This window comes from Rhinolophus ferrumequinum, chromosome 10, assembly GCF_004115265.2.
Source record: "Rhinolophus ferrumequinum isolate MPI-CBG mRhiFer1 chromosome 10, mRhiFer1_v1.p, whole genome shotgun sequence".
NCBI classification, from domain to species: Eukaryota; Metazoa; Chordata; class Mammalia; order Chiroptera; family Rhinolophidae; genus Rhinolophus; species Rhinolophus ferrumequinum.
Window position 1 is genome coordinate 31,597,036 of NC_046293.1, and position 15,194 is coordinate 31,612,229.

The following is a 15,194-nucleotide window of genomic DNA, read 5'->3' on the forward strand; positions in this document are numbered from 1 at the left end:
GGCACACCATTGATGGATTTCAGAGCTCTTTCCTGCTGTCCAGTGAAGTAGGGAGACCAGTTAGGAGGCTACTCCAATAGTTAAGACAAGACCTTAATGGTTAAAAAAAAAGAAAGGTGAAAACTAACAGATTCAGAATATACTTTGGAGTCAGAGCCACAGGATCTGCTAATTGATTGGGTATTATCAGTGATTAATGGGCTGAGGGAGGGGACCCAGTGTGTTAGAAAAAAATATTCAAGAACGACTCCTGGATTTTGGTCTTAGCAAATAATTATATCATTTACTGAAACAAACAAAAACAAATTGGTGGATGAGTAGGTTTTTATTTTATTTTATTTGAGGTGGGGGCAAGGAAACCAAAAGTGTAAGACTAAAATTCCCTTGCCTTAAAAAGACACTTCATGTTAAAACAGAAATGGGATCAGACCATTCCAAAGACTAATCAGTCACTTTTAGCTAAAAAAACCTCCTCAGTAGAAGAAATAATAATGTTTCCTATAATATAACATGATGAACTTTCACCAGATGTCCATAATCTGGTATTAAAATGCCAACAAAAACTACATAATATGGTTTAATTCTTACAAATTAATATCTCCTATTTTTTAGAGGCATACAAATGGAATTGTTTCACTTTTTATTATTTTAATACTTCACCTTATATAATAATGGATAACCTCAGAAAATTCACCACATATCCATTCATTCCATAAACATCTATTGAGGATGGTCTTTGTGCCAAGGACTGTGATAAACCTTGGGGATACAAAGATGAATGATACACATTTAACACCTCAATAAGACCTATGCTTTCATTAGTTTACTGGGAAAAGACACATAAATATTATAAAATGTGGTAAGAGCAGAGATAGATGTACAGACATTAGAACATAATAGAGGAGGGATATTTAGTTTATGAAGGACAAATGTTAATCAACATGTATGAACATATACATAATTTACTAATGTAACACTTTTTCCCTAAAATCTACTCTTTCCTAAAAACTTAAAGATTAGATTATAATTTTGACTTCTTTATTTATTTGCTGTATTGTCCACTGGGAATTTAGGTTAACCCTTATTCATTTATTCCACCAGCATCTTTACCGACCATGGTGGGGGGGGTAAAAAATAAACAAACATATTCCAGTTCTACAGTTTCATTGGGGAGACATAAAAAGTAAAGAATAAATAACAAAATATTATGGTAAGTGCTGTAACAGGGATGTGTACCAGGGTCTTTAGAAAAGACCATTTGTTTGTTTGCTGATGTTACAGCAGCTAATTCTGCTTCTACACTTTGGCACCTTGAAATCTTTTTTACACAACCTCTAAGGTACATGAAAATGTGCCCAGCACAGAGCCTCACTCATAGTAGGTTCTCACTATTGTTTTCTGAATAGTTGGCCAATGAACCCTTGACAGGTAAGCGATCAATTATTGATTGGATGAATGAAAATGAAGTTGGCACTATCTTCCCTTAAGATTATTGATTAGTGACCACTAGCTAAGGAGACCAACTGCAGCATGATGATTTATTTGAATATAGTCTGTAGGATTTTATCTCCACCAGTGGCTATAAAGGCTCATTGGCAATGCCTGCTTGGATTTCTTTCTTGATAAAAATACTTCTGCCCTGAGTGTGTTTAATGATTAAACTGAACTATGCCGACTCATTACTCACTTTATCTTTTGAATTGTAATTGGCATCTAATAATTTTCCTACAAGTCAAGTCTCTTCTGGCTGTTTCTGGAGTTCACTTGAATGTTGTTTTATGACAGCTAACATCTTTCATCCTGTGTCCACTGCTGTTATTATTGGTTGCTAGGTAGGCAAAAGGCCTTTTATAAATTGGGCTTCTGTTTCCCCCAAGGATAAATTAACATGTTTATTTGTACTACACATGTTATATAGGCCTGTTCTTTAGAGAAAGCCTAGCTCCACCTAGCTTCTTCTATACACATACTAGACATATTAATGACACCCTCCCGTAACATACAAAGCCAGGTATGTAAATCATGCCCTTGGACTTTCCTAATCTCCCATAGACTAGCAAAGCCATATAATGCTCCAGTAATAACCAGTAATAACCCAGGATCATACTCCTTAACATAAAATGCTACCGCCACAGGGAGTAGAGAGTATATGTATTTCAGACATGTGTTTCTCCTATTGTCTACTCCTTAAAAACATGGAAGATGAAAGCATTTATATAATCTTTTATGGTTTACAAAGTGTTATTAACATTTGTTAACTAATTTCACTTCACAATACAATTGCCTAAGTCATTGCTCAATGTCACATAAAGAGTACAGTTTCCAGTTGTGGATGGGTTAGGGGTTGTCAAGAAGAAATCACATACACACATAAAACCCCTTCTGTAAGGTGCAGATTTATCCCGTAGCCAAAGATACAGAACCTAATGGAAATTAGCAGGCCAACCCAGCAGCAGCAGATGCATTGTGTCTGGGTGTAGATTTTCCCTTGATCCTTGATTTCCTTAAGAGGAAGTAACAATGAGGTGACATTCTCCTTACAAGTAGGATCTTGAGAAAAAAATAAAACTATTAATATTTCTTGCTGTGCAGTTGCCCCTTTTATACTAATGCTTAATCACCATTCCAGAACACCTCACACTAACCATCTGTGTGATTCCATTTAGGAAATATTCACAAACAATAGGCTCTCTCTCATTTTTAAATTATTTGAGTCAGTCCAGCAACACTCTCAGTTAGATTCCTTGCCCATTTGTCCCTGAACCATTCCTCTGACTTTTGTTTTCCAGAAATCTAGAAAGCCCATCTCCATATTTAGACCAAATCTGAGGCTCATGTAGACTTTCTAACAATGAAGAAAGAAAAAAAAAATCACATTTCAGTTATGAATGTGAAGGATTTCACCCCCTGTATATAAACAAACAATCCTTCTTCATTGGTTTTAATTATGAGATTGGATAAAGAGGGTTTACACCAGCACATTAAATCACAGGACAGTTCAGCCTTAGTTAGCCTTCCTTAATGATTATGGGGGAAATTTGGCTAATCCCTACAATGGAAACACTGAAAAATTTCACCAAGTTTCTGAAACCAATTTGTTTTTCTTTTGAAGTATTGCTTAATTATTATCCTCATTTCTTTATTTTCTCTTATGAAGATTCAAATATTAAAATTACATATCCACAATTTTTCACTCAAAGTTTCCTGTAACAATGATTTCTATATAGTAAGTTTTCATTACTTAAAAGATATTATTGTAACTTTAAATTTCAACTCAGCTTCTTGATGATGACTTTTATAAAAGAAGAGATATTAAGGAAGGTCTTTATTGGTGATGTTCATTGCTCTCCTAACTCATTGTTTCATACTTTTATTTTTTTCAGACTATATTTCCACAGTCTATATGGTCTTTCACTTTGGTAAAATACTAGGCTTGCATGAAGTCTTTCTTGCAGGTGTCTCTCTAGATAATGTTAGAGGCCAGATGAGCAGTGGTTCAGGTCAGGTACCCTGTAATAGACTGTATAGTTTTGTTTGTTTTCTTAATTCCATATTAACGTGTGCTAATGATGTGACGTTGAACAAATGGCTTCTCTGTGCCTCCGTTTAGTCATTTAAAAAACAGATTGTTTGGAAGATTAAGTTAACTGATACATGTAAAGTGCTTAGAAAAGTGCCTAGTACCGAGTGAGGGTTCCATAAATGTTGTAATGAATTATAATGTAAGTATTCCAAATAAAGGGTCAAGAAATGAGAATGCATCTCCAGGTGACAATTATTATTATTATTATTATTATTATTATTGCTTTAAATTATCTAAACATCTTAATTTGGTACTTGTTTACAATATATGCTTTGAAAGTCATAAATTGAACTATTAGTTCTTTAGGTTCTCTGTTGACTGACAGGCTAGATTAAACTATCAGGTTTATTTAGATTGTAAGGTATTTCACCGAGTCATTCTTGCCTTCTGATATAATTTTAGACACAAGCAGAGGTGTGCTGGACTTGGCTCACACTGTCTTGCAAGAGCGTATGGAGTGTATTCCTTATCAACTTCATTTAATGACATCACACTGATAGCCTAAAATCAGCCACAGTGGGAGCATATACACAGTGAAAACTGGTAAATGTCACAAATGAAAGCCTTTTTTTTTTCTAAAAAAATAAAAATAAAATGTGAGCTAGTTATTAAATATTTACCACCACACAGTAGGACGTAAACCTATTAAAAACAAATGAAAAATCATTCCAGAACTCAACAAAATAAAATTCAAACTCTGTTCTTTTCCTATTAAAATGCACCACGATGATCAAAATATTAGATATCTATCTACTTACAACACGGTTTATATCCTTTTTAGTTTTATCCCAGTAAATCTCCAATCACCTTATTAATCTCAGAATTTTCATCTCAATATTAGTCATAAAAATTCCCTGTATCTATGATCATTTTGTCATTATGTTCAATAATTACCACTGATTTAAATATTTTTAATGTTTGATTTCTAATTTGAGTATTATAATATTTATATTCCAAATATTCTCAATTTAAAACCATCTTTGGAAAAAAACTCCCTTAGCAGGTTAAAAGATTAATTTTTCACTTACTCTAATCACCCTGGTTTAGTGCAATACTCATGGTAACCCAAATGCTATATACATATTAGTGATCTCACATGTTTTTATTAATATCTTAGTGTTCTTTGAAATTAGATGAGTCACATTGGTCTGTTATTCACATGATTGTTTATTAAGAAACACTGTGGTTCCTTTTATTCAAAGAAGGCCTCAGTATCATTGGAATCTTCTAGAAGGAAAATACACTTTCCCATATATCTTCAACTGTGAGTGTCTTAAGGACATCTTTGTATCTTAAGCACCTAGCTAGTACCTGACTCTTAGCAGAAGCTCAGTTTTGGTTGACTGAAGGATCACTACAAAAATGCCATAAACTTTTCTTCTCTTGACCCGAGAAAGTATAATTTTTCTGAAGATAAAATTATTAAGAACCTGCCATATTCTGTTTTCTAACTGGAAATTTTCCAAGGGATTTTTACCTAGTGATCACTCTACATGTGGCAGTCTCGGGGATGAGACTCAAAATTTGAGACTTACCACTTCATACCCATTAGGATGCCTACTACCAAAAAACGGAAAGCAAGTATCAGCAAGGATGTGGAGAAATTGGAACCCCTGTGCAAACTTTGTGGGAATATGAAATGGTACCACTGTTGTGGAAAATGGTATGATGTTCCTTAAAAAAATATATAAAAATAGAATTACCATGTGAATCAGCAATTCTACTTCTGGGCATATACCCAAAAGAATTGAAAGCAGGGTCTCAAAGAGATATTTGTACACCCATGTTCATAGCAGCATTATTCACAATAACTAAAATGTAGAAGCAATCCAAGTGTCCATCAACAGATGAATGAATAAGCAGAATGTGGTATATACATACAGTAGAACATTATTCAGCCTTAAAGGAAGAAAATTCTGACACATGCTACAGCATGGATGAAACTTTAGGATATTGTGCTAAGCAACATAATCCATTCACAAAAAGAAAAATACCAGATGATTCCACTTATATAAGATACTGAGAATAGTCAGAATCGTAGAGACAGGGAGTTAAATGGTGGTGCCCAGGAACTGGGGGTTGGAGGGAATGGGGAATTATTGTTCAGTGGGTATAGAGGTTCAGTTTTATAAGATGTAAAGAACTATGGAGATGGCTGGCAGTGATGGTTGCACATTATGAATATTTTAACACCACTAAACTGTACACTTAAAAATGGTTAAGATGGTAAATTTTATGTCATATGTATTCTACCACAATGACATAATTGAAAAAACAATTTTTGGTATACTATAAGGATCACAAAGGCTTTTGACAGTCACCAAGTCAATCCCCGGCAAACTACACCTAGCGTTTGAATAGTGCTTTGGATTTTCAAAGGAGTCTCACATAGACTATTTCAAGAAATAAAGTTTGTTTTGTCATTCCCATCTTCTTTCTATTATTTCTCTCTCTCCTATTTCACCTTATCATTGAGCTATGTTTTATCACCTGGTTTCTTTTAAGTAACCTTCTTTATATCTACCCCACTCCCGTTAGCAGCAAAAAAAAAAAAAAATCTATACTTAAAAAAAAAAAATCATGAATTTTCTTCAAAGAGAAAAGTGTAGGTTTTCAGATGAAAAGAGTGAGGGATGACGGAGAAAGAAAGAAAAGTTTGTGAGAGAGGGAATAAAAGGAAGGAAATGACAGAGGGAAGGAGGAAGGAGGGAGATAACAATTTCAGTAGTAGTGTAAGGATTCTACCTCCCCACACTCAATGAGCCTGTGCCCCATTGTGAAAAAGCATGCTTACATGGACGACATGAGTGCTGACTCTTCAGTTGATCTAAGGTACAATGTAACTGTCAATATAAGCATTTCAGTCTGAATCTAGCTTTAAAGACATACCACAAATAACTACTAAACATGAGCCTGGTATATGAAATTCATCTGGTATTCAACTGAGGAAATAGTACCTGCTCCTGTGGTGGGGGAAACATTCATGATGTTAAACTTAGTAAGAGATAAAATGTCCATTTCAAGTTTGATACATAAAGTTTGATCATGCATACGGTAAATTTATGGGTGATTTAAATGTTTCAGAGGTAAACTGGGCCTATTCTTGATTTTCACTTTCAACCTGATTTTGGAACTTAACCCTATTTTAAAGTATGACACCACAATCCATTTTCACCCAAGTGTTATATACCATTGATAATCTTTTCTTCAAATCCAAACTCACTTCTGTTCCAAGCAGACAATGAAATTCCATGCAAAGCATAACTGTACACTTTCCCTTGAACTCAAGCTCAAGGGGGAAAAACATGGAAATTCTGAGGAACTGACCAGTCTCTTCCTGACATAAAATCCTGATCTACTGGAAACCCCTAATCAAAATATCAGACTTAGGAAAGCAGGATGGATAATTTTGAAGAGGTAGCTGTTTTAACTACCCTTTTCAAATAAGAGTGATAGTGTACCTATGCCTAAAACTCCCGATCAGTACCTAAACTTATTGAGCAGTTAAAGATCAGCAACCTCCCAGAGTCTAACTTAGGACTCACAGTGCATTTACAAAAAAGGCTAGACTGGTGGGTGGAGGAGACAGCAACATGTTCTACACTTAAGAGATTATTTGTGAGCGTCTCCTTATTTAATAATTGCTGAGAGCTTGGAGATCCCAGGGCGTTAAATGTTCTTCTTGTAATAGTACATGAATCCTATGTTCTCATTATATTGCACATACGAGGTTTCCTGTGTTGTCTAATTACACAAGGTTCAATTTTATCCAATGGAGATTCCAAATTTGCCTATTCAATTAACTCATGGATATTAGACAAGAGACTTGTGTTCTTTCTGTTGGACATCAAAATGTGCTCTCTGAAATGTAGGTCGTTTGTGATATCAGGAAAAAGAAGTAGGCTTAACCATCGCCCAATGTACTCTGTAGTCATTTATTTGTATGCTAATTCACACCATTCACCATGATGGGAGTCTGCAACTTTTAGAAATCTTTAAAACAATGTATTTTAATGTTACTATGATATTTCCTGGGGATAATAACATTTGAAATTTATGAAATTAATAATAATAATTTCAATAAATGAAAAAATGGGCCTCATTACCTAGTCCCATTTCAGTGCAGGGGATAAATACATATTCAAACACTCAAGTCTTTCAAACCTGGGACTTAAGTTTATATACGTCAATTTACTGATTTTATCAGTTACTCAAGTAAACATTAGATGAACTACAAAAGGAAGAAATATGTATGTTCACAGAACCCAGCAGACAGATTCTACTGTCGTGAGTCCTTGATAGAGCTCTCTCACTTTCCATTTCCACTCTCCAGTCTCCCGCCTCCATCAGCAATATTGAAACTTGTAGTTCTTCTCAGACTGAGAGTGGCAAAAAGCAAGCATTCCTTAGTCTGTGCTGCATCATCTAGTACGTGCAATCAGACTCTACAGAAAAGAGTCACAATGACCCTTTAAAGCCTCATAAATACTTGACATGCGTTAGTTTCCCTAATCCTCACAGGAACTGTCTGAAGTAGCTACTGTTATTTTCTCTAGTTCACAAATCAAGAACTAGGAGTCTTCGCTGTTCTAATTTGTCCAGAATCGTAGGCAGTAGGTCATAGGACCCTTAGGAAAGTGCCACGTAAGGGGCTGATAGTCCCATTTCTTAATAATCCCAACACACTCTGTTTTCTCTCCAGCATTAGGACAGATGGCTGTTTGTTTAGTTAGTACCAGATGACATAATTATCCTGAATTTATGGCCATGCCATATATTAAATTTATGTCTTTAATAACTACGATCAAATGTGTTGCAAGACAATTGTGCTGTGAGAGGCATTCCAAAACTAAGACCAAGTGTTAAAGTAGCAGGGCCACTTTCCCATCCACGGGCAGTATGCCCTTTTATGTATGAAAAGGCAGGCACAATTGCTCACTCTCTTTTAATGTTTTTCTTACGTTTGTAAAAAAGCATCTAATAGGAATCTTTAAGTTTATACAAGTCAAATGTTTACACGGAATGTGACTAGTTTCTGAGCCCACTGGGACTGTTCTATTGAACTTAGTATGGCCAAACCACCCTGAACTGTTGGGGTGAAGCTCAGGGGTATTATCTAGACTGTGTAATTCACATTTGAGGAAACTGCCTCTGAATTATTGCACTCTCAAACAGCTTATGGGCTCAGTACTTTAAAATGGAACATAATTCATTTCTGAGTAGGTACATATTTGTTTAAGAAATAGTTCAATAAAGGAAGACGGTTCATTTGAAGGATATAGCACCTCACCTGTATTTCAGAATGCATCCATTACAATTAACATGCTTGGTCCATTTCCTTAATAATGTAGTTTAGAATAGGGCAGTCCCCACTCTGAGGGCTAGTGATATTGATTTCAAGAGGAAATATAACATGAGCAGGACATTGAAGAAAATGTTAGACTTAAGTTAGTGGGAAAACAGAGGAAAAGATAGCTTAGAATAGAAAGAACTGTGACTAAAAGTGTGGAGGCAAAAGATAAGTAAGCATGTGCCATACCCGCTCATCTGATTTCTCTGTGCTACACCACAGCAGCCAAGCCTACAAGAAAGCATCCCCACTACGGGACACACATTGTCCCCAGATTCAGATGGGCCCAGCAATCCCATAATACTCCCATGACCATCTCACTATTTGCCTCTCTACAACGATTTGTACTTATCCTCAGAGGATAAACCTCAGATCTCCCTTACCCATTACTCCCCTCCATTAGTCCCCTCTCCCTACTTTAGCCAGAAGACCACACACCTCCTACTTTATTAAGAAAAAAGAAACAGTCAGAACAGAGTCCGCTTTTCTACTCAATGAAAAACTCACACACTTACTTACATCTGCACGTAAACCTCTTCCTTCTCGTTATAATAGAGTTTTTTTCCCTTCTAAAAACCAATCCCTCCATCTGTGCCTTGGAGCCATTTCCCTCTCACCTCTAAGGTGAATTACACTGTCAATAATTGTTTTTTCCTGGCATGCTTATCCTCTCCCTCTCAAACAATCCTTTTAAATATGCTTGTCTCTCCAAAGCGTAAAGAACTTTGCCTCCAACCCCCAGTTCCCACACCATTTCACTCACCTTCACAAACTCGCTGAAGTTGTCCACACTCTTGACCTCCTTTTCCTTACCTCCCGTTCCACAACCCCTTCCATCTGGCTTTATTTTTCATTCCTTGATAAAATCAATAGTGACCTTTATAATGTTAAATTCAATGCTATCTATTCCTCATTTCACCTGGTTTCTCAGCAGATTTCGACGATGTTGACTATTCCTTCCTCAAAACGCCCTCTTCACTCTCCTTGTGTGTTGATGCATCAGCATCACTTTCTAGTTTTACTCCCCTTCTCAGTATCCAATGCAGGGTGATTCCTTTCTACCGAACCACTAAATCTTAAATTCCCCCAGACTCATCCCTTTTCTCTGGTCACTCTACTGTCTCCACCAATCTGGTATCAGCTACATCCCAGGCTTCTACCAATATCTAAATCCAGGTGACTCATACAAATTTTAATGAAACATTTGATCTTGAGAGAATTGTTGATTTACACGTAGTTGTAAGAAATCATACAGAGATCCCATGTACCCTTTACCAGGTTCCCCCAATGGTAACATCTTATAAAATTATAGTGCAATATCATATAGTGCATATCAGGATACTGATATTCACGCAGTCCAGATATAGAACTTTTTCATCACCACCAGTATTCCTCATGTTGCCCTTTTGTACACACACCCACGTTCCTCTCACCCCATCCCTTCCATCCTACCCCCTGGCAGCCACTAATTTGCTGTCCATTTGTTTCAAGACTGTTATATAAGTGCAGATACAGTATGTAACCTTTTGAACTTGGGCTTTTTTCACATAATTCTTTGGAGAGTCATTCAAGTTGTTGTGTGTATCAATAGTTTGTCCTCTTTATTGACAAATAATATTCCATGATATAGATAGACCAGTGTGTTTCATTACTCACCACGGAAGAACATCTGGGTTATTTTCAGATTCTAGCTATTAGAAATAAAGCTACTGTGAATACCCATGTATAAGTTTCTGGGTGAATATAAGTTTTTATTTCTCTGAGACAAATACTGAAAAGTATAACTGCTAGGCTGTATGGTAGTTGCATGTTGCTGCTGTTTAAGTAACTGCCAAGTGGTTTTCCAGAGTGGTTATACCATTTTACATATCCACTACCAATATGAGTGATCCTGTTTCTGCACATACATGCCATCATTTGTTATTGTCATTAACTTTTATTATAGCCATTCTGATAGGTGTGTAATGACATCTCAATGTGGTTTTCTCAAATTTGCATTTTTCTAAGGTTATTGATGTTGAGCATCTTTTCATGTGCTTATTTACCATCTGCCTATCCTCCTCCATGAACTGTCTCTTCTTGTCTTTTGCCTATTTTCTAATTTTGTTGTTTGATATTTTTTTACTGTTAAATTTACTTTATATAGTCTAGATATTTGTCCTTACCTGTGTACGTGGTTTGCAAATATTGTCTCCCAGTCTATAACTTGTCTTTTCATCCTCAAAAGCTCTTTGCATAGCCCTAGATCCCAAAGATTTTCTTCTATTTTTTCTAAAAGTTTATAGTTTTACATTTTGTATTTAAATTTGTAATACATTTTAAGTTAATTTTTACATTAGGTAAGAGGTTTAAGTCAAGGTTTATATTTTTGCCTATGGATGTCTCTGTTGATCTATTTGTCTCCCTCCACCAATCCCAGCTTTTTACTAAACTGTCTCTGATATCACCCAAACGAGGGATTGAAGTGTCTGAGAATAGCCTGGTAAGAATGAAAGTTTAGGCTCCCCACTTTGGCCTGTGCTGGTGCTGTAGGCAAGTGGAGTCAGTTTTGTTCTGCTTGTTTGGCTGGAGTAGAACGGTTGTTGCCTAAATGTTTTCTGTATTAGGCTGCTCCTTTCCTGGGCCTGTAGCTAGAGAGAGCAGGCTTTTTCTCAGCGATGTTTTGTCTGCACCCACTGGCATTTCCAATTCCTGAGTTCTATGTCTGGAATCTATGAGGCAAAAGAAAACCCAGAGAATTCACAATCGTGTTGCTTCTTGAGGTCCTGAGTTTCCTAGTAGTCTTTCGTTCTTCTCTATGCCTTTCAGAGTCTGATGTTTGTTGTATACATAATGTCTAGGATTTTTAGTGTTCTTGGTGTGAGGAATAAGAAAAAATATTCCTACTCAATTTTCCCAGAAGTAGAAATCAAAATTTACCTCCAGCCTAGATCTTTTCTCTATGGTCCAGAAATCAGTACTACAATACCTGATTGTCATCTGCTCTTGTCTCAATGGTACCTCAAATGTAACTTGTTCAAGCCGAGCCCACTCTGAATGTTGCACTGTAGTCTTCCTGCGACCCAAGCCAAAAATGTACAGCTTATCTTAGCACCTCTTCTCCCTCCCATTTCGAGCCATCATAAAGTCCTCTTGATTTTTTCTTCAAAGTATTTGTTGTCTTCCTTTTTCCCTGTATTTGCATATCGAATCCTAACCTAAGACACTCTCATGTCTAATCCAAACTTTCTACAAAAGTCTCTTGTCTGATCTACCCACATACACTCTCTCTTTCAAATTTGTCTCCATATTACAGCCGGAGGAATCTTTTCAAAACACTGTTGTTATTATTCAATAAATTTCTGTTGCTTTTAGGATATTAATTTTTTTTAATTTAACTTTGCCTATAAGCCTTGCACATATATATTATATATCCTCAATAAATATTTGTTGATAAATAAGTATAGTGCTCTAACATTTTGGGTGTGTGCCCTCCTTAGCTAGATTCAAGTCACCTAATAGTTAGAGACATATCCTAAAACTCTATGCATCCTCAGTGCCATGGCAATCTATAAATGCTTAATGATGACAAACCTGGTATTCTAGTTACTTTATACAAAGAGATTATATCTACAATATGGTTAAAAGGGAAATTCATGCATAGTAACAAACAGCAAATTATTAATTGTCCTGCTACTTCCTATATCAAATGAATTTGTCTCCTTAATAATTAGTGTTTGTTTATAATATAAATGTTCTTAAATTTCCCAAATACCAGGAGTGCCAAAAAAATGTATACACATGACTTGTATCCATCTGTTGTTAGTGGTATATTACAATTTTAATACAGTTTTTTTTTCTTTCTTAAAATGTGTATGCATTTTCTTGGCACCCTCTGTATATGTACATTTTTAAACTACTACTCTATTTTCACCTATACTGGAAATCTATAAACTACTATCAGCAATTTTACAGAATAATAATTTCAGAGAAAGATTGATCGAAAGTTAATAAAAAGATTAACTTTGACAACAAAACGACAGAATCATAACAAACAAGTTTGTTCACATGACCTTTCCACATAAAGGTACATCATCACAAGCTCTTTATTGTGTGAGCTATATTTGTTTACTGTTTCATTCATTGCGCATAGCAGAATACCATCAAAATATTGTTTGAGATTTTAAGAATACATATAGGAAAGATAAAATATTTCCTCTACCCTTGAAAATCACACAGATCATTTGAAGAAAAATATCATAAGACTACTAGAAACTATAAAGAATAAAATATATTAGCTAGGGCTAAGTAAAAAGTAAGGTAAAGTAAGAGAGAAATAAGCTAGGGACAGGTTAGAGAAAACTTCTTATAAGAAAATTTTTGATCCTGATCTCTTAATCAGTATTAGGACATCAGGGTACCAGGTGATAGAGAGACGGAGAGAGAGAGAAACATGGCTAGAAGTGGGAAATAATACCAGTAAAAGGTCAAAGGACTTAGGCAAGTAATGATAAAACCACTAATCTGGGGGGAAAAAAAGGATAATCACAAAAAAACGTTCTGGTGTAATTGCACAACTATAAATGAGAGATTTTCAACATATGATTCAGAATGTAATAACAGTATAGATCCTAAGAGATTAAATAGTTTTCAATCTTCCCTCCTGCCACAACCAATTTATATTTCAGATTTATAAGTATTGCTTATACTTCAGGCATAGGCTCCAGTACATGAATTCTGCAACCTAGGATTATGTTCACATTTGAGTGGACTGATAAACCACTCCGCAGCTATGATTCCTACAGCCTATAGAAATGGGACAGGATTCTGTTTCACATGTCAGGTTTCTTTCCATTTATAGAAAAATTTTAGTCTAATTTCGTTATTTTAAAAATTGCTCACAAGGGAGTCATGTAAATCACACAGAAAAGATGCAAGATTTTATTTTGTGGAACCCACTGAAAAATTTAGACTATGATAATATTTCAGCATAGCAAAAATTAGTTTTTTCAATATTATTATTAGTTTATATTTTCTCTAATTTGGATGTTTCTTTTGTGTATTTGACTTTCTGCTAGGGTGTTTATCTGTTTTGTCATGGTAGAGGGAACAAACTTGAGCATAACTATAAAATTTTTCAAGAGAAATCAGTTTGACGAAATTTTTTTCTCTGTTTTCTCTGTTTTCATTGTTGAAGAGAAAAGCATATCTATTAAATTAGAAAAAAAAAAATTTCGGGCAGCTGGATAGCTCAGTTGGTTAGAGCGCAGTGCTCATAACACCAAGGTTGCCGGTTCGATTCCCACATGGGCCAGTGAGCTGCGCCCTCCACAACTAGATTGAAAACACGATTTGACTTGGAGCTGATGGGTCCTGGAAAAACATACTGTTCCCCAATATTACCCAATAAAAGTTAAAAATAAAAAAGGAAAAGGAAAATTTCAGGAAGTTGTAAATTTAAGATTCTTCTAAAATTATTTCAAAAGTTCCATTCAATCTAGTAAATGTAGTGTAGAGAGCAGGGAGAGAAAAAAAGTACTGGAAAACTTTTATATATAAAATTAAGGTATTTTTTCTGATTATGAAAGTCTTGGATATTGCTAAACTCTACGAAAATGTTAGCAATAACGATGACTACATTGTTATTGTGATATATGAAACATGTTACCAAATTGAAAGGTCCATTTAAGAGCTTATGAAACCAAAGATGTTACCTGGAGGAGCTGGGAAATTAAACTTTGAAGGAAGGATGGGATTTTAATGATGGCATTTTTGAAGAGAGAGGGGAATTTAACTATGACAAGATTCAGCTTTGAGAATCCTTTTATTAGTTTGGGGAATACTAATAGTATTTAACATTTGTTGAGTGCTTACTATGGGCCAGGCTGTGTTCTAAGCACTTTTATATACTTTAATCCATTTAATCCCAGGAGTCAAGTTCTCTTAGCCCCATTTTACAGAGGAGGAGACTGAGTAATGAAGAGGATAAGTAACTTGGCACAGAACTAGTAAGTGACAGAACATGATTTGAAACCTGGCTGACAGGGCCTGCAGTCTGTGCCCTCTGCAGAGAGTCGCTAATCATAGGAATTCACAAGTGGGTAGCCCTCTCTATGTGTCAGGCATTTCTGTACGTTTTCTCAGTTAATCCTCACAACAATTCTAAGAGCTAAGTATTACTCATCCATCTCAGAGATGAGCAAATTGAGATGCAGGAAGTCCAGAATTAGAACCCATGCTAAATCTCTTGTTTCCAAACTTCTGCTCCTACATTGGCTAAAA

General features: G+C 35.5%; 1 protein-coding gene across 3 annotated transcripts in view; it reads left to right on the top strand.

The window, feature by feature from the left end:
* Positions 1 to 15,194, top strand: part of PIK3C2G (phosphatidylinositol-4-phosphate 3-kinase catalytic subunit type 2 gamma) — a 272,726-nt gene that overhangs the window by 183,728 nt on the left and 73,804 nt on the right. The gene's annotated exons all lie outside the window — the stretch shown is intronic.